Source organism: Platalea leucorodia (genome assembly GCF_965183815.1).
Source record: "Platalea leucorodia genome assembly, chromosome: 4".
Lineage (NCBI taxonomy): Eukaryota > Metazoa > Chordata > Aves > Pelecaniformes > Threskiornithidae > Platalea > Platalea leucorodia.
In genome coordinates this window covers 44,050,955-44,071,018 of record NC_138826.1, presented here as the reverse complement: position 1 = coordinate 44,071,018, position 20,064 = coordinate 44,050,955, and the positions used below count along the sequence as shown (strand labels likewise).

The 20,064-nt window shown below is 45.9% G+C and overlaps 1 long non-coding RNA gene across 3 annotated transcripts; it reads right to left on the bottom strand.

Moving 5' to 3' along the window:
* Positions 1-414: 414 nt before the first annotated feature.
* On the bottom strand, positions 415-18,570 carry LOC309590239. Of its 3 annotated transcripts, none has more exons than XR_014228131.1 (4): positions 18,374-18,570; positions 17,454-17,535; positions 4,268-5,218; positions 415-3,688 (listed from the first exon to the last, which is right to left on the bottom strand). It is a non-coding gene; the product is annotated as an uncharacterized lncRNA (long non-coding RNA). The 3 variants fall into 3 exon arrangements; XR_014228133.1 differs by lacking the exons at positions 17,454-17,535; positions 18,374-18,570 and adding an exon at positions 8,750-8,897 and having other exon boundaries at positions 4,268-4,383; positions 4,826-5,218; XR_014228132.1 differs by lacking the exons at positions 17,454-17,535; positions 18,374-18,570 and adding an exon at positions 8,750-8,897.
* Between the last annotated feature and the right edge of the window lie 1,494 nt (positions 18,571-20,064).

Here is a 20,064-nt window from a genome sequence, read left to right as displayed (position 1 = left end):
ATTTGATTGGCAGCCTGTGCCAACAACTAGCTACAAAGACCTTCAGCAGTAGATACTGAGGGGAGGACACTTGGTCCACTTCATAAATGGAGCTTAGCGGTTGCATATTTTCTGTGCTTCTCTTCCCCCATAACAACTTGTGTGATCAATTTTCTCTGTCTCTTTAAGACCAGCTTGAAAGCATCAGCTCCTGAACTTGTAAAATGTAAAGACCCATATCTAAAGAAGAGGACACATGTACCGAAGTGGACATTACTTAATTGAGGAGTGCTGCCATTTTGTGAATTACAGATTGTCATCTCTTAGTTTCCATAAGCCAGATTCTCTTTAGGCTAGACTGGTCCAAAACTCTGAGTAATTCTATTGACTGTGTTAAAAGATTAGCAATACAAATGAGAGAAGAATCAGGCCCAATCATAGCTTTAGAGTTTAATGACTAAAATGGGTATAAATCAATGAATATTTATCCTCGTCTTGCAAAAATAACGCAGTGTCAGTAACAGGCAACGGAGAGAGGTTCTATCCCAAGCACTCAATACTGGCAGCAGGACTTGTACCTCTGCACAGTACAGAGGAGGAAACAACTGGACAGAGGAGCAAAAACAACCCAGCTTGATAATGCAAGGCATACAGCTGCATTCCTACAGTTCTTTGTGCAGCCTAATGTGCATTGATTTTCAAGGAGTTTCCACCCAATACATCTAGTGGGCCAGTTCCAGGATGGGCTTGTGGATAAAAATACTTTCTTACTCCTTCTAGCCAGCTGAGTGGAGTTGCTGAAATGCAATGACCATGGATACTGTAATTATCATTCCACAGTCACACCACTTCGTGGATGGAGGATTTGCTTCTCTTGAATGGAGCATCTGTGGATTTTTTTAAGTTGCTCTTTCAAGATCAAGTGCTGCTGTCAGTTACATGTTACAGCTCCCACTGAACCAGTGCAAAATTCTCTAGGCTAGCACAGTCTCTCAAATGCAGACAAGTGATTAATGATGAGACATTAGTATAGCAAGAACTGGAACTTATTGTGATTAGTTGATCAGTTTAAAACAGAGATGAGTACTTATTTACATGGCAAACTGTGAACTTCTGGAATCTGCTGCCCAAGTAAACTGGACACAGATGGCAGGACAAGGTCAAAAGAGATCTGAGAAATTCATGGTAACAAGCCCATAAACAGACATTAAAGGGACAATGCAGGGTTCCCAACCACAGTCATTGTGGGTATTGAGGTAGTGTGACCGGGTCATAATGAACAACAGATAGTGGCCAGGCTTGTCTGCTCTCCCTAAAAAGCATCTCCTACTGCCACTACTAGATACAGTGTCTGGACTATGCTTTCTGCCCCGACGGGGCATTTTCTGTGTTTTTAGGTTCACTTTTGTTCCTCTTGTAGCATGAGGTAGGAGACAAGGCTAGCCAAGAGGACAGCAAGTCTCCAGAGATGTTCCTTTTGGCACCCTGACCTTCTCTTGCCAGAGATTAATTTTTCAAGAGTCAAGCAAATAACCTGTTTTCATCAAAATGCCTCAGTTGAAGTAAGTTACAGTGAATTAATCAACTGTTCACGTGCTAATTTACCAGTCCTCTTTAAGTACCCTTTTCCCATCAGCCTGTGCACCACTGGGCTACCTCAGAGGAAGAATGTTAGCAGAGTATTGGGCCTGGGACACCATTCCCCATCCTGGCTGCTACCTGCCTCCATTTCCACATCCATAAGTTTCTCATTGGGGATATTTAGCACTGTCCAGTATACTCAAGACTCCCAGTGACAAGCTGTCTGTCCAGGACACTGGTGGCTTTTAGAAATTGGGGAACACTAGCAACATTTTATGATTGTTAACTTCCACATACAAGCAGTAAGGCAGCTGGCCATCTTCTGTGGGTAAAATCTCTTAGTAGAGGATCAGAGATAACATTGGTCTGTTACTTGATGAGGGCGGTCACCTCACAAATAGGGATGTAGGTAAAGCAGAGACATTTAATACCTTCTTTGCCTCTGTCTTTAACACCAATGATGGGCCCTGAGACCATGGTTGAAAGACCATGACTGGGGGATGATAAACTCCCAGATGACCCTGAACTTGTTCGAGACTTGCTGCTCCAGCTGGATGCACATAAATCTATGAGGCCTGGTAGGATTTGTCCCAGGGTACTGAAAGAGCTGGCTGATGTTATTGCAGGACCTCTCTCCATTATCTGTCAATGGTCTTGGGAGTCTGGAGAGGTCCCAGTCAACTGGAACTGGGCAAATGTTGCTCCAATTTTCAAGAAGGGCAAGAAGGAAGACCCTGGTAATTACAGGCCTGTCAGTCTCACTTCAGTGCCTGATAAAATTATAGACAAGGTTATTCTGAGTGTTACTGAAAAACACTTGAGAGAGAATGCAGTCACTGGTCATAGCCAGCATGGGTTCACGAGGGGAAAGTCCTGGTTAACCAACATAATTTCCTTTTATGACAAGGTCACCCATCTAGTTGACCAAGGGAAGCCAGTAGATGTGGTGGGTTTGGATTTTAGCAAAGCTTTTGATACTCTCTCTCACAGTATCCTTCTGGATAAAATGTCCAGCACACAGCTAGACAAGTTCATAATACATTGGGTGAGCAATTGGCTGATGGGTCGGGCTCAAAGGGTTACAGTAAATGGGGTTACATCAGGCTGGCGGCCAGTCACCAGTGGGGTTCCCCAGGGCTCAATTCTAGGGCCAGTGCTCTTTAATGTTTCTATAAATGATCTGGACACAGGAATCGAATGTACATTAAGTAAGTTTGCCAATGATACTAAACTAGGAGGAGCTGTGGACTCCCTCGATGGTTGAGAGGCCTTACAGAGAGATCTGGATAAACTTGAGAGCTGAGCAATCACCAACCATATGAAATTTAACAAGAGCAAGTGCCAGATTCTCCACCTGAGACAGGGTAATCCTGGTGCTGATCTCCTGTCTCTGGTGACCAGTGATAGGACAGGGGGAAAAGGAATGAAGCTGCGTCAGGGGAAGTTCAGTTTGGACATTAGGAAAAAGTTCTTGACTGAGAGGAAGGTCTGTCACTGGAGCAGACTCCCCAGGGAAGTGGTCACGGCACCAAGCCTGTCAGAGTTCAAGGAGCATCTGGACGACGCTTTTAGTCATGTGGTTTAGTTTTAGGTAGTCCTGTGAGGAGCAGGGAGTTGGATTCGATGATCCTTATTGGTCCCTTCCAACTTGAGATATTCTATGATTCTATGATTCTATGATTCTATGATTCTATGATTCTATGAATGGAAGATCTTGAAATGAAAATAAAAATATGACATTTAGATCCTTTAACAATTGCACTTTGGACGTGCTGTGATTTGAAATGGACATAGCAGAAGTCTATTACTTGTAATAGCCCAGACTATTTCTTTTCCACAGATGCCATGTAAAATGGATTTCCCAGATGTTCAATGACCTACTTAGCCATAGATTTCTTTCACTCTGTTTCACTAAAAATAGCGTTTGTCAGAAAACTCTAATACATTCAAATCAAAATGCTGCAGAACTTATATCAGTTTTGCTGCTTATTTTTTTTTTGTACACAGTCCTTCCAGGCCATGGATGTGGACCTCTTCATTCAAGCAGGGTCTCTTGTCTCCAGGGGCACAAACTTTCAGCACTGTTGGTGAACACACTCTCTCTTCTCTCTCCTGGCTTTCAGAAAGGCTGGAACAAAACAAAAACAAAGGTTGGATTTTCTCAGCGGACAGACATTCTCTTTTGAACAGCTTTTCTCATCTCACAGAAACTGTACCCTTCGGACCAGTCAGGGAAGTTCCTGAATCAAATCTGGAAGGGACTTTAATGAAGTATAGGGACCCAGTGACTGGGAGGTGGGAGTCAGACCACTGCAGATATTGACAGAAAGTGGCTGAGTAGCATCATCTGGTGAACAGAAACCCATGCTCAGACCCAGATTAGAAAGGAATCTGGTGGAGGATTTCTGGGACGAGACTGGAGTTTCAGCTGATAATCAAGAGATTTCCCAGTCTGGAGCCTGAAGGAGAAAAGCTGCACTCTTAGCCTTTGCTTCGTAATATGATGGAAGAAAATCCACATTGCTTCTCTCCCATGGGACAGGATAGTTCCTATGATTTTACTATATTACTTTTTCCAAAAGCATGCTGCAGCACTCTCTAAATTCCAACTAGATATGAACAGCTTCTTTCGTGTTCTTTACAGCTCAGTGACCCCAGACTGCAAATTATTTCATATGGTTCCCCCTGTCCCTCAGAGTCTACTAACCTCTAAGATTTCCTTGAGCTTCAAACGATTCTTAGTTATCTCTGATTGAAAGCCCTCAGTCCAGGAACCAGCATCAACTTCTCCTTGGATAAATGTTTTCCAACAGTAAATATAGTCTGGAGAAATGGAAGCAAGATGACTAACCTGAGTTTATTCAGATACCAGACAAGCTCAGGGAACAAGACTTTTTAACCTCTTCCTTGTGCCCATGACACAGGGCCCCTTCAGCCAGCCTTATCCCAGCAGCTGCATTTAGTCCCCTAAGACAAGAGAGAAGCACCCTATCTCCTACTCTCTCAGGAATGACAGAAAGATGGTGTCTCTAAACAAGTGAGAATTTTCATACAGGTCTGGTTGCTTAGAACCCTGTCTTCCTTCTCCTGCAATATTTGAACATCTTTTTTTGGATGCAACACTCGTCACTGAAAGGTAATGGATGTGCCCCCAAAGAAGCTGGACAGGACACTGGGCACAGAAGCAAGCCCATGCCAGATTCACCCATGCACAAAGTTCACCAGTTCACCCCTTCCCAGGCCCACAAAGCACAGGAAACCTTGCCTTCAATTTCCATGACAGCAATGGTTACTTTCGCCAGGCTCACAAGGTTCCTCAGACCTTGGCAGTTTTCTTCACTTTTTATGTTATAAAGCTTTGCTATATATATATCTATGTTCACATTTGAGTGCTTATTTAAGAAATCCAGTATTTCATAGCAGCATTTCGCACAAGTACCAGGTGATGGAACAGTTGACATAATTATTGGATCTTCTCATTTTAAAGATCTTCTGCAGGAAGTAGACTTCAGCATGGTAATGGTTAGGGTCATTTCTGACCCAGTGTATCCAAGGTGTGCCGTTCTTACCCCACTGCAGTTTGCATAGTAGATATGTGTTCCATGGAGACTTCCTGGGGTCAAAATGATCCTTTAATGCCTTCCTAGATATATACATGCTGAAACAGAAAAGAAACTTCAAGGAATCACTGGTTACAACTTCATTTTCAGTAGTTCTCCAGTACACACAAAAGGGGGAGGGTGGAGGAAACGAGAGAACTGAGAAGGGCAAAACATGAGAGAGCAATGCAAGGAAAATGGAGAGGTAGGCACCACAGCAGGGTAAAGGCACCAAACCCTGAACCACTTAATCCTCCCTTTGTCTGCAACTGCATGCAGAACTTTCCACCGCCTCACCCCTCCCTATGGCTGGCCACTTCCTCATCAGCATGAGCATTTCTAAAAGCTTTCTGTATCTTTTTATGTGTCAGACATTTTTCCAGTGCTCCTATGTAGCCCTTTTCGATGTAGGGAGCTGTTGTGAATTTTGTAAAAGATAAAAAAATAAAAGAAAGAAGGTAAAACAACTGATAAGTTATGAAGCTGAGTATTTCTCCTTATTGGATTCTCTTGCTGTTTGTATTTTCATAAGGATTAGCACAGTCAGCACAATCCTACATGAGAGGAGGAAAAAGAAGAGCTCTATACAAAAAGATGCAGCTCACAAGAATGACATTTTCTGACAGACAGTCCATCTCTTAGATCCAGAGCTATTCAGTTCAGAACAGATCTCTAAATATCGTCAATTAAGTAACTATACAAAGACTGCCAGTGTTGGTCATGAATGTATCCTTTATATCAGTAATTATCCATGATACCTAAATAATACATGAAGTCACCATTAGTACTTTGTAGCCTTTGTATTATTGCTTTATATAGAGATTTATATGAGAATGCACTTCAGATACGTATTTTTGCACATTAGAGTAATTGAGAACAAATCTAGTAGACAACTAGACAGACTCTTAACAGAGAAGCAATAAGCCTGTAGATTGCTTTATAGATTAGCACCCACCAATAACAAAAAAACCCACTACCTGAACTAAGGACTAATGAAATCTTGCAGATCAAGCAACTGTCACACATTCTCTAGCTGCAGGACTCATCACCTATGTAAAAAGGCATCTCATTTATCTGAGTCAGTGAGAAGGTTTTGTCTTCTTACCCTGCCTCCTTCCTCATCCCAGTCTCCTACACATTAAAATACATATGCACATAAACCAGTTTATAAACCACAGAGTGTATCTCTATTTATTTTCTCCATGTAAACTATGTTAACTATAAACCACAGAAACTAGGCATGCAGATTTCTTTATAAGACTTTCTATTGAATTTATGCAAACATAGCAAATGTAAATGTCACCAAATGTTTATTTCTGGTACAGGAACAACTGTTTTTTATGATACTTAATTCCTTTAGTATGTCGTTAAGAAAAAAACAACAGAGAGAGACAAAAGTGAAGCACAGGCTTAATTTCTTTTTCTCATTTGAGGTGCTAAAAGAGATGTATTTTTTCTATTATGTTACTTGGAAGTTAGTGCCTATTAGCTTAAATTTCTTTAAAACTTGATGATTAGGGAACATGTATATATAAAATATATAATATGTACATAATATACATAATATATGTGTGTGTGCACGCATATATATCTATATAGTCACAGTGGTTGAAGTTCACCAAAGAAAATACATTGAACTCCCAATACTCAAGCCCAATTAGTTCATCTAATTCTTACAAAGGTATCTTTAAGGTTTTCGAAAGCAGTATTACGAAAGATTACAGAGACCTGATTTGTTCAAAGGTATCTATAGTTGTTGCCATCTGATTATAACACACAGACAAGTTAAAATTTCCAGGTCCTACTTAAACTGGTCTTAAGCACCCTCTTGCCTGTGTCTTGACCATAAAATATTGCACTTTGGATAAGCTATTGCAGTGGGTGTGCCCATTTTCAGGGACATAAAGCCATTTCTTTAGAATAATCTTGCAATACACTAATCTTCAAGATATAGCCACCTTAAAGATGTATTAAGCCAAGTGAAATTTATTGTGTCATCAACGCAATGCAATATAAACAAAAGTCTGTATTATAAATATCTGCTACAGCTATAACTTGCTATTTTTTAAATAATGGATTAATGTAAAGTTAAACAGCTCTAACAGAAGGACAGACAAGAAATTTTAAAAACGTCATACAACATTTCCACGATATGAAATCTATAAAAAAATCCCAGCACCTATTCCCCTTTCTCCTCAAACCAGGTAAGAAAATATTTAAAATAAGATGTGAGTTTACAGACAAATTGCCCAAAGCCATGCAGTCAGTTTATTTTTTTTATTTTATAGCTATCACAAACAGTCCTTGCTGTTCAGCATTGTTATGTATGGTACACACATACACATGGACCCTAACTCAAAAAAATCAAGCACTTAATAGCTTGTTCCTTGCTATGAGACAAAATTAAGAGTTATCAAATAAAAAAAAAGTCCTAAAACTTTTTTAGTTTTCTTCCTAAATTTGGTTCATCAGTCTCATGAAGGTAAACTTGTAACTCTTTCAGAACTTAAGAGCTGGAGAGAAATACACCAACCATAAAGAATGACTGAGTATTTGAAAGAAGAATTGCACCCAAAAATGTTTAGAGGAGTTAGGAGAGAAAATGGCAGAGGGATGACAGCCAACGTAACTGTCTCCTAGGTTTTATCGTCTTTTCCATTAATTTGCAGCTGCTATGTAAATATGCATTAAACCTGGAAAACGTATTGATTGGTTACAGATATCTTTTAAAAGGTGTTATGTATACCTTTTCTATTGTCCAGTCATCCATAACTTGAACAGGAATGCAATGAGTTTATTTTAAAATGTACTAATTTTATGAAAACAGCACCTAAAATTAGTATCTCTCTTATTAAAACTTTGTGCAATAAACTGCACCATTATAGATATTTAATAAATTTTCCTTCCTGCCTCTAACACTTTTTATTAGAAACTATTTAAAATTCTGCTCATTGCAAGACAATAATAGTAATAACATCTAAAAATGTATGAGCATAGCTGTGTCAAAAACTTCTTTAATCCGCATTTTTCCTCCATTGCTAACACATTGCCTAGCCAATGCACTTCTTTACTAAACTTCGCATTAGAACTTTTTTTTTTCCCTCTATTGGACAGAAAATGTCTGGTCTGACACTTCCTGTTTATTTTGTAGCACAACAGCCGTTTCAAGACCTCAAAACAGTCAAGCAGGGAAGAGGCACTTTTGGATTTTCTTGCTGCCTGGTGTTGGGGTGAGCCAGCTCCTGCCTTAGCCCTTCGCCAACCCACTCCCATCTTTCACTTTTTTTTATCAGCGCCTTTTGTTCCCCACCGTTTTATGGCTCCCGTGACAGTTTTATGCTGGTGGGAACTTCCCCAACAGGCTCAGACTTCGGTGCAGCCCCTCTTAGTTACACCGAGGACCAGGGCTCCAACTTGGGTACAGCGGCACCTGTTATCGCCCTCGCCCTTCCCCAAGCAAGACAAAGACTTTGCACAGACAGAAAGCACACCCTGAGGCGACAAAGTCAGGGGTCCCCTTGGGTTGGAGCAACGACAACACAGAGCTGAAGCTGGGTGAGCTTTTTTGGGTCAGCAATTTTTTTTTTTACCCTCTCAGCTTTTTCTTGTACATGGCTTCTCCTCTCCCCGTGAAGCCTCCGGCACCGCTCTTTTCCTTTGGTGCTGTCCTCCTTTCTGCTTCTGTTCCTGCAGATGGAGGCTCCGCGCGCGGCCGATGAAGGCACACACCCCCAGGCTCCGCTGGCTCCGGGTGATGTAAGAGGAAAGGGAAAAAAATAGTTTGACTGTGGTTGTTACCACATGACATGTCTTTACAAGCCTGCCCTTAGCAGCACTCTTTCCTCACCACTTTGCTGGGGAGTGAGGGCTGATACATGTTTCCGGTTAAAAACGTAATAATTGGACAATCTCTTTGAAGCCTGCTTGTACGTTTGAAAGGGATGATAACGCTCCATAGGCAGAAAAATGAGATTTATTCTTCTGTGCAGGAAACTCCTCCCAGTGGTGTAGCTGTTCTGTGTGGCACCCAGGCCTTTCCTCCGAAGCACACGAAGCTGGGCTCTGTGGAAAGCACAATGGTTCAGCCTCACGCGTCGCGAGATATTTCCATGCTGTCAGAGCTTTGTCGAAGGACAAAGTGCTCACAAATACCTCTGATGAGAGTCTTCATTCACAAGGTATCAGTGAAGCTTACTCACCTTCCCTGCCAAACCCAGAAGGTCAAGAGTCCCCCCTATGAAGGAAGAGAGCAGACTGGGTATTGGAAGCCTTGCAGAAGACGTGGCGTTTGAGGAGCGGGTCATCTCAGACAGGCCACGTCTGCTCTCTTGGGCCTCAGCCTTAGGGACTGAGAAGACTGTATGTTACTAAGATAATCGGTAATTTATAGACACAGGTCTGCGCTGCGCCGTGCTGCACGTGCGGCATGGCCTTCAGGACGTGCCATGCTGCACAAAGCCCGTGGCCGCAGGATAAACTTAGCGGGTGGATTGTAACAGAGGAGCCTGCCGGCAGCTCCCACTTGGCACCGGCGACTGCACCACCGGCCTGGCCCTGCCGTTATCTACGCGAGCAGCAGGAAGTTCGAACATCCTTTAGGAACAGAATTGTGCTCCTTTAAGAAAATATGTAATAGTTCAGATGACAAAAAAAGGGGAGCTTCCTTCCACGGACAGGAGCTGCGCAGTGCGCTGTGGGGAAATCCAGACGGGGTCTGTCCAACGCTGCGCAAACGCGGAGTGCCCAGCATCTGAAAGGATGTTAGATTTACTCACTGTCTATGTTCCTCTTCTTATTCTGTCTTATTAAAACAGCTGTTTTATTTAGCCATTTGACGTCAGGCCTTTCTTACTGAGATCCAGTAAGAACCCTGCACCACCTCTCTTGCACGTAAGTGATCCTGGCCAGGCCACTGAGATGCACACATCTTGGTGCTGGTGAGTATATGGATAAGACAGTGCCAGGGGGAAAAATCCATTTATTTTGAGATTTGTAAAATAAATTCACAGTCCCCTTCCTTAAGGTCTTTCTGAGTTTTGTTATACTAATTTCCTATGGAGACATTTAGGAAAGATAGAGGTCCCGAGTCCCACAGAGTTACTACTGTTCACCTAACTGCTACGCTAGAAGAACACAGTGCAGCTCAGCAACTTTGCCAGACCCCTTCTGAAAACACGGCCAAGAGAAAACTAGCAAGAGTCACAATCCTAGGGTGACACCAAAGAGCAGCTGCAATTACCAGTCACTTGGGAGCTCATATTCTGCCTGCAGCTTAACTGCACTGCGGATGCAGGGAGCTTAGCTGGCTCCATGCAGAGTCTGGCTGGGTTTATGAGCTGAGGCACAGCACTGCCTGCTCCGGCCTGGAAACGTTACAAACACTTTCACAGGTCACCAAGCCTAAGCTAACAAGGACCAGATGTGCCTAGAGAGATTGCTTCAGAGACTCTGCAGACACGTTCCTGAGACTAGGAGCCCAGGGGAGCAGGGGGCTATGACACCCGAGTGACGCCCCACAGACCCATGAAGGGACCAGCTCTGCCTCAGGGTGAGCCATGCCACACTCTGTGTGCCAGCAGCACTCTGTGGTCCAGGAGGGCAGGCAACCTCAGGCTCAACACTGCTTGGATGCACAGAGCCAGCTTTGGCCTAGTACAGTGACAGAGCTATTTGGCCCTTCAGGAACTGGCCTTGGTTTTTTTTTCCATTACGTGGGATATCCCCAAACTCCATGAGTTGACATGTATGAGGATTTTGGTTTCCATTTCTCTTTTTATGGAGTACCTGAAGAAAATTGCTGAGCCATCTCTTCTGAGGGACAAGGAGCTTCAGTGATTTCAGGGCTGATGCTGGAGCTAGTGCCAGGTGTTGGCATGAGCTTGTCAAACTCTCTTGGCTTGAGTGCTGGCTGCCTCAGAAATCGCCTCTCTCCATGAGGGACCAAGTGAGCACTGTGGTCTATTGGCTAACCAATGTACGCCACCCTAACCTGATGGGCAAATTTTGTGTGTGGCTTGGAAGAGGATGTAAAGACATGCATGACCCGTGTGTTCATTTTGACATGGTTGGTTGTGCATGCATTGTAAGTATCTGTGGCAACAGTGCAACTTTCCGAAAGCTGGAAAAGATCACAGATACTACCAGAAAAGGTCTGCTAGGAATGCACACATGTGAAATATTAAATATGCTACTTCTGTCATAAAAAAATACAAATGGAAGTTCATGGTGGAAATTCATAAAGCTCAAGGTTGTGATAAACTCACCTACCTCTAACTGAAAAACTTACATTACTAAGGAATAGGCCTCTTTGGAGATTTCAAATTGAGACGTAGAACACTCTTAAGATACGATGGTGACACTCAGCTTGCAATGGACCAAGTGGAGATTTGACGGGAAAGTTTCCTACAGGATAATGTGCAGTATGCATTTGTTTACATGCTCCATTCCAGTGACCCGGCTCTGACAGCAGTAAACGTCACCTGAGATAAAGTCAAGACATGGGATGGTACTTTCCTAAACTGCAGCAGCTCTGTTCACTAGAATGTGCCTGTCAACAACTTCCTCCAAAGACGTAAGCCATATGTGACAGGCTGACCCTAAGCAATGCCTGTATCTCTTCTCCAGAAGCCATTTCCCGTCCTACGTATTACTTCACCTCTAACTCCACAAACAATATTGCTTATACCTGTGACCCCTGAAAGCCCATAGTGAATGGACACACACTCATTGCAACAGCTATAATTTCTTTAACCTGTGATTCTCAGTCACATACTCCCCATCATGCAACCAACATCAGTGAATGGCACAGGGGTATAAAACTAACACAGCTTGAGATATAAGAACATAGCATTTCCTGGGTCAGGTTCTCTTTCAGTCTGCCAGAGATTGCTTTTCCTGCTCCAGGCTTCATCATCTCCTGTGTACTGCAACAGCAACATGGCATGCTGATCTGGATTTCCCACAGTTTGGGAAAAGAGATGCTTTTGCTGTGCTGTGACAGCTTCACATCGTGTTGTCAAGCCACAGGTTAACCTTCTCTGAGTGAGCTGGCAACAGAAAGCTGGATGTTGACGGCTTCCAGTTTCCAAACACCCAGGGCTTGAACTGCCTCCTCCTGCTGCTGCAGTGTCCTAGGACTGGATGAAAATGGCATGCTGCACTGCTGAGATAACACGTCAGCCCTCCCATCACAGAGTGGGAAGTCTTTACTTAAGGCCATATCCTGGGATGGTGGTTGCCCTAAGAAACAGCCAGTCCCTTCCTGGGAAGCTGCCCAAACATCTGCTCTGTGCGACAGGAGTGCATCCTTGCAATGCACAGCACGAGCCACGCTCAGCACCACCTGGAGCACCAGCTTCACACATGCAGGGCATATACTGCCACAAAATCACAGCTGGGGGGAGTCGGCAGAGCCCTGTCAGAATGTGGCTGTGGGCCCACACCTGAGCTAGAACAAATCTGCAGCATCTACCGATGACCAACAGGACTGCCTGGGTCTGCCATTAATGGTCAGGGGTCTGCTGGGTAATTAATAAGTATTATTAATTACAGGGGTCTGATGGGGTTATAGAGGAAGCAGGTTAGGTAACTAGATTGGTAGACACCCAACGAAGAAAAGAAGAAAACTGATGACTTTGATTGATGTGTCCACAGTCATTTTGCCTTTTGAGCACTCTGGCCATATTTGTTATTTCAGTGAAAGATTAGATACCATGATGAAAAACATGATGAGAGATCATCAGCAGGTAGGTAACTCAACCAGGAATGCAAAACATCTTGTTCTGACAGCTCAGTCATGGGACATATGAGTCATAATGTTTTAGTTCCATTTATCTCATTCAGTATGCTGCTCTTTATTAGTCAATGAAATAGAAACGATAACATAACTGCATTTTTGTGATTCATTTTCCTCTTTTAAAAGCTTGCAGAGTATCAGGGAATGTTTCCTATGCACATATTGGATGTTCGTCCCCCAACAGCTGGGCCTTTCTGTCCCCCATATCTATTTGGGATCTTATTAAGAAGCCTTTATCACCTCCCAGAGTTGAATAGGATAGGAGAATCTGTACCAGCCAGAAGCTTTATAGGAAACAATTGTCACCAAAACCAGTGTATCACAAAACTACAGCACTCCCTAGCACATCTCTCTGTAGCTTCTTGGATGCTGTTGACCTTTGCTGTCAGGTTCTGAAGTTTTTCCTTATATCTCAGCCCCTCTAGCCTCAGACCTGCGTCACAGCCGCTCATCTGACATTATATATTTGTCCAGGCCCCCGGGACAAAGAACAGGAGGGACAATTCAGAGCTCAAAATAAATACTCCAGGAAAGTTACCGGTTCCTGTTATTAAGCTTGTTTCCTTGTTTTATAAGGCACATGCTGCCCTAATGATTTTCAAAGAGTTTGAATTGGATGACAATGGGAGCAGACAGTGAAATAGCTTCTGTTTCGAAAGCTGATGTTTGAAGAAAAAAAAAAGGGAATGGGAAAAGTCTGCCTGAGCAGTGCAATAACATAAAGGATTTCCCTCACTCTTTAAAGGAGATCTCTCTTTTCTGCATCATCCATGTGCCATCTAGACACTTCTCTCCTCACTGCCAAGAGACTGCCCTGAACGGTGACACTGCCCTTCGGTTGCTCCACCTCAATTAGCTGGTCAAGGAAACTCTTCCCATTAAGAGGGAACATGAGTCAGACAGAGGCAAAGAAAGCCAGGGTGGGATACAACACATCTCTGTGCAGCTCTAGTTGTCCATTTGCAAGGCCCTTCCATTACCAGAGGAACTTCTTGGAGACATTTGTGGTAACAGAAGCCAGTCCGCCCCTCAGCACTGCACAGCTTCCTCCGTGCCACCCCAGAGGCAGCAGGCAGCTGCCTACACATCCGTGGCACGGCAGTATGAGGGATGGGCCAGCAGAGCTGAGGAGACCCGGGCAGGATTGGCCCCTGCTATAGCCTGTGGGATAGCCTGCACCAGGCACAGCCGGTGGGGAATCTGCCTCCGCATGCTGGGGCCATCGCTGCTCCTATCCCCAGCCTGAAAATGCCCCATCTCATTCCAGCCCATGGACAGCCCTTTGCTGCACCAGCACCTGGGGAAACCCTGCCTGCCCTGTGCTTCAACTCCAGTGTCTGCAGGCCTCTTGTCGGACACAAATACACGAGCATCGCAGAGGCAATGTAGCTAGGCAGTAGAATTTGTCTCTGATCTCTGTCCCCAAGTCAGCCCTGTGTCCATCTCCTCTCTTGAATCTGTGTGTCTCCAGAAGGAAAATTCAAGCTTCAGCAGTGGGTAGTAGATGAGTGAAAGGCGAGATGGGGATAAGGAGGTTCTCTAAGGGCATGGTGGCTGTGCAGGGGATGGTAGGGCCAAGGGTTTTGGCAAAAGCCCAGGGCGAGGGAAAAAAATCCCAATTCAGGTCAAATCTACTGTGAGACAGGGAATGAGAAAAACTTCATTTTCTTCTCTCTGGCACAAGGTTGTCCTGGGTCTTTAGCCTTAGAAAGATACAATATGAGCCAGGACAGCTTTATCTTGACTTCAAGCAACAGACTGTGTCTATACTGGGATTTTGTAGTGATGCCTAAAGGAGAAGGAACAGGTGAGTTGTGAAATGGGCTCAAGTCCAAATCCCAAAACAACAGTCAAAGTTGCTTTATTGGGCTTGCATCATATTTTTGCAGATGGTTTGAAGCAGGATAGCTCCACTTACTACAGCACAAGTTGTTCATAGGGCTGCAGCAGGACTATCCCTGGCTGTCTGTTATTGCTGTTCTGCTGCCAGTTACCACCCTTGCAGTTCTGTTATTGGGAAGGACAACATGAACGGTCTCTCTGTAGATTTTTTTTAATGTTTAATTCTAATCCAGTTCTGCAAGAGGCAGTGAAAGAGCTTGGAGAGCAGCTCTGCAAAGGAACAGATCGATTTTGGCCAAAAATAAGCAGGCACACAAGCAAACCAAAATGGAAAGCTGCAACGTGATATGAAATAAGGCATCACAAACTTGGGAAATTCCATTTTCCCAGAAATACCTTTCCTGACTGACTTCAGCCAAGCTTGAAGACAGCTGGCCAGAAATCAGCAATTCTGTTTCCTGAAAAGCATCACCCTGATGAGATGTCTTTGTTATGACTCACAACACAAACAGGGTCCCTCCTTCCCTTCCCTCCCAGTTTCACTGGCTTCTCACCCACACACTGTGCTGTCCTCTGAAACAGCTGATAGCCTGTGGCATGCAGCTGGGATGCCACAGAGCCAGGTTTAAAAAGGGGTGTGAACCTGAGTCTCACCTAGGAATGGCTACCCAATTAATATCTTTCTTTTCAGCCTAGAGAACCCTTCCCAAAGAAAAAAAAAAAAAATGAAAACCAAAACTTTTCACAGAAACCTTTTGGTTCTGTCCAAGCAACCTTTCCCTATGGAAGCCAAAGAATCCTGGCCAGCTCAGCCCGCATTCCTGCATGCACTGCTGTGTCTCCAAGATAGAAACCAACTCAAAGGGCTTCAGAAACAGATTGTCCTTAACTGAGGAGAAAAAAAGCTAGGACTAAGCACATGCAGGGGATTTACGTCCTGACAGCTTCATCTTCAGAAGGCGGAGGCTCTTCTTAAGCACTGTATCGGACTCTGCTGCTGTAGCCAGTACAGCTCCTACCTTTTCTTCTCCTGCTGTCCCCCACCCCTACTGTCTGTCGCTGCTACTGGGGCAGGAGGGCACAGTTCCCTGAGGTGAGTCTCTGAGTTTTAAATAAGGGGTGAGCACTGCCAAGGCCAAAGGGACTGCTAAGCTGGTTAGTGTCCATGGCACACTGAAAATAGTATGGATATTCAGCATGATAGTGTAGGAAAGTCCTCCTGTCCTCAACAGTGAATGGCCATGAACTAAACCTCACTGTGCCACAGCCACAGAACCTCTGCTTTGTTGGTGCTAACGGATACTCTTGTCTCCTCCAGTCTGGGATCCTGTCATCCTTACCATCAGGCAGGGGCTGTGACAGGTGTATTGAGCTTTCTTCTAAGACACAACATGTTTTGACACAAAGAGCATCTGCAAACATTGAAACACCTGGAAGTTGAAGATTAAAAAACTATTGTTACTTTGGCTCCTGTGAGCATGCAAAGAAGCCTGATGCAATCTGACTGTGATTTGGGAGGCAGAGTTGGAAAGCAGATGAAGCTGCCAGGTTGATACCATCCCCTGGTTTGCTTGGAGAGATTGCCACCATGCCAGAGAGACTGTCACAGCAGCATGGTTGGTGGAAAGTTCTCAGCACTGATGCCCTTGACAGTGCCCTCAGTGGTGCCAATACCGTGCACGCTGAGAGTACCTAACTATCCCCACAATATAAACGGAAAATAATGAAGGAGAATCATAAAACAGAACAAGAGAATTCTCCCTCTCCATAAGGAAAAAAACAAACAAACAAACATTAATGAAAAGAAAACAGAGCAGAAGGGAGCAAAGCAGAAGTCTGCTCTACACTGGTACGGTGCCTGCATCGTTGTAGCTGATGGCAGCTACAATTACAGTCATATGGGTGCAAGCAATGGGTGCATCAAAATCAACTCTATCAGCAGCTATGTTCGTCTTCAAATGAAGTTTGCTTTGGTTACTGGCCAGAGACTGCTGCACATCACACAGAAGCAAGGAAACAGAGCAAGGAGATACAGAGTCATGAAGGAAAAAAATACGGGGAGATGAGAATTTAAAATGGCAGGCTATCTGGAGAACGAAATGAACAGGAAAAAATGCATGAGAGAAATAAAAGCAAATAAGAAAGAGAACAAGAATAAGTAGAAAAACCTGAGATGGGCCAGGCACAGGAGGCTCTCGTGGAATGCCACGCTTCCATCCTTTCTGTGCGAGGGGAAGAAAATGCTGGATACCCCATGCTACAAGGCTCACTCATCCCACGCGCAGAGAAGACAGATCAGAAGAGCATGATGGGTGGTGGAGGAGAAGGAAATCCTTCTCCTAGCTCAGCTGAAGCCTTTATTCTTTGCCAGCCTGGCTTCTGGCATACGTCCCAGCCCTGCCAGGAACTCTGTTAGCAACAACATCATCCTAAAGCAGGGGAAGTTTGGCCTCATTTCATATAGCCTGCTTGATTCCCAGACTAATGAGCCCTCCAGGAGCTCAGGCCACGCTCCCTCGTGGTTTACAGCCTACAGATTAAGATCTTCAGAACACATTTTAGCTGAAGGGCTTATTTGCACAGGAAATTTCCCCCAGTCGTGGCCTTTATTGTACAGGTATCTGTCTAGTGGAAACTCTAGTGCATGAGTCACTTACCTGCAGCACGGGTAGCAAAAACAGCACCCACAGAGAATTTGAATGGCCTGCAGCAAAGCGAGGAGCTGGTAACTCTGTCATGCTGAAAGAAACACAAGTAAAGAGTAGTGAGTCTCAGCTGCCACTGAGAACAGAACAGCTGAGTCAACACCTCTGCAAGATTTCTAGTGGCACGTTCAGCCTTTCCTTTGCAAAAAGACAGTTACAGTCTGGCATGTCACCCTAGAAAGGATGCTAGTCCCTCCCTGTGCAAACAAGCAAAGATGTGCATTTTGCACCAATTAAGCTAGGCCCAGCTTCCAATGCAAATACCAGTTTATAGAGGTTGTGTCTGGCACTTGCTGCCAGCAACAGAAACCATGTCCAAAACACACATGCAGGTGAGTGCTGTGAGCCTGGAGAAGAGAAATCAAGCTGGGGAAGAGCAGAAAGGCACAAGAACCATTGTGCAGGGGGGGAAGCTATGTTTTCAAGCTTTTTAGCTTGGATGCAAAATGAGTAAGTAGAATTTCCTGGATTTATGTGCTGTCACGGCTGATATCACAGCATATCTTGTTCAGGTTCACAACACTCTCCGGATGTCTTGTGAAGGTACCTGAAATTGTCCTCTCAGGAATGGTCTTCAGGAGCCAATCCTGTTATGAATGAATACACAAAACAAGAGGAGAATAAAGGAAGAAAGCTCACGCCACTAAATTCCCCAAGATTTTCCTCACATGATAGCAGTGGAGAATGCCATGAGAGAAAATGCACAGCATTCCCCCTTCCCAGGAGAGGGACTTCTTCATCTGGATGATGTTTCCCCATTTGTCCTGTCCCTCAGCAGCAACTCAGCTCTTGTTTTGAGGCCTGGAAAGAGTTGTGTGTGGGGAGAGAGGCCCAAGTTTGTAAAAGACCTCTGCAGTTCAAGCCTGTCTTACCCTATGTATGGAGCAGCCGTTACGGAGGTCTGTGTCCATGGTGCCTTGCTGTGGTGTTCATTGCAAGCCGGTGGCCAAGAAGAATTTCTCAGTTGCTGAAGCAGGGAGTAGTTTTCCTTCAGGAAGCTGCCAGCTTGGGATCTCCTGGAGACTGTCATTGAAAGATGGGAAGGAGGGAGGCAGGACAAACGCTCCCAGCGTATCTCAGCCCTGTGTCCAAAAGGCGCTGGGGCACCCAGAGCGAGCCCACTGTCACTCTGAGCTCTCTGCATCCACTCTCACTTGGCACCACCTTGCCCTGCAGTAGTCAGGGGGGTAACCTACTGTCATGGTTTAACCTCAGCCGGCAACCGAGTACCACCCAGCCGCTCACTCACTCCCTCCTGGTGGGATGGGGGAGAGAATCGGAAGAGTAAAAGTGAGAAAACTCGTGGGTTGAGATAGAGAGAGCTTAAAAGGTAAAGCAAAAGCCACGCACGCAAGCAAAGCAAAGCAAGGAATTCATTCACTGCTTCCCATCGGCAGGCAGGTGTTCAGCCATCCCCAGGAAAGCAGGGCTCCATCACGCGTAACGGATACTTGGGAAGACAAACGCCATCATGCCAAGCGTCCCCCCCCCTTCCTTCTTCTTCCCCCAGCTTTATATACTGGGCATGACGCCATACGGTATGGAGCAGCCCCTTGGCCAGTCTGGGTCAGCTGTCCCGGCCGTGCCCCCTCCCAGCTTCTTGTGCACCCGGCAGAGCATGGGAAGCTGAAAAGTCCTTGACTGGTGTAAACTCTACCTAGCAACAACTAAAACATCAGTGTGTTATCACATTATTCTCATACTAAATCCAAAACACAGCACTCTACCAGCTCCTAGGAAGAAAATGAACTCCATCCCAGCTGAAACCAGGACGCCTACCCCTCCCAGCTCACTGCCCCTGCCTTGTCCAGTCCTTCTCCCCCGGCGGGACACCGCCAGCTCCCAGTCCCCTCACCGGCTTTGCTTCCAGCCCCTGCCCACCTCACTTGCCACATACTCAGCGACGACGAAGGTGGCGGCGGCTCTAAAAACGCCCTCGCCACCTCCGAGGCCGCAGGTCAGCGGCCCGCCGGCGGCGGGCGGGCGGGAGAAGGGGGCCGGGCCGGGCCGGCGCCTGCCCCGCCGCTCGGCGGCCGCCGCGGCCGTCTGCTGCCCCTCGGTGGCCGCCTGAGAGCGGAGCAGGGAGGGCCGGGGGGAGCCCGCGCCCCCGAGTTCATCCTCCCCGCGGTCTGCCCCAGAAACCCGCTGCCGCGGGCGGCCGGAGGGTGCGCCGGCTTCCCAGAGCGACCCGTCTGCGGAAAGCTGGCCTCGGGCACCTTCGCCCCCCTGCCCCATCCCTGCGCCCCAGGCTGCCCCTCACGGCAGGGCCACCGTCACCGGGCCCGGGCAGGCTCCGAGCCGCGGGGCCGGTCTGCGGACGGGGCTCCACCGCCTTCTGTTGGGGCGTGAGATGGAGCTGACTCCGAGGAGCTGCTTGCTCGGGCGAGCGCAGCTATGCGGCGCGGTGCGCGGCGACTGGCGCCCTGCCTGAAACGGCGTCCGTTCCCCCGGGCTCCGACGGGACGCGAGCGCCGCCGCGCCGCGCCCGGGTGGGGGCAGCTCCCGCAGCAGGCGGGAGCGCCGGAGGGGTGCGCGGCGGCTCCCTGCGGCTGCCTTTGGGGAC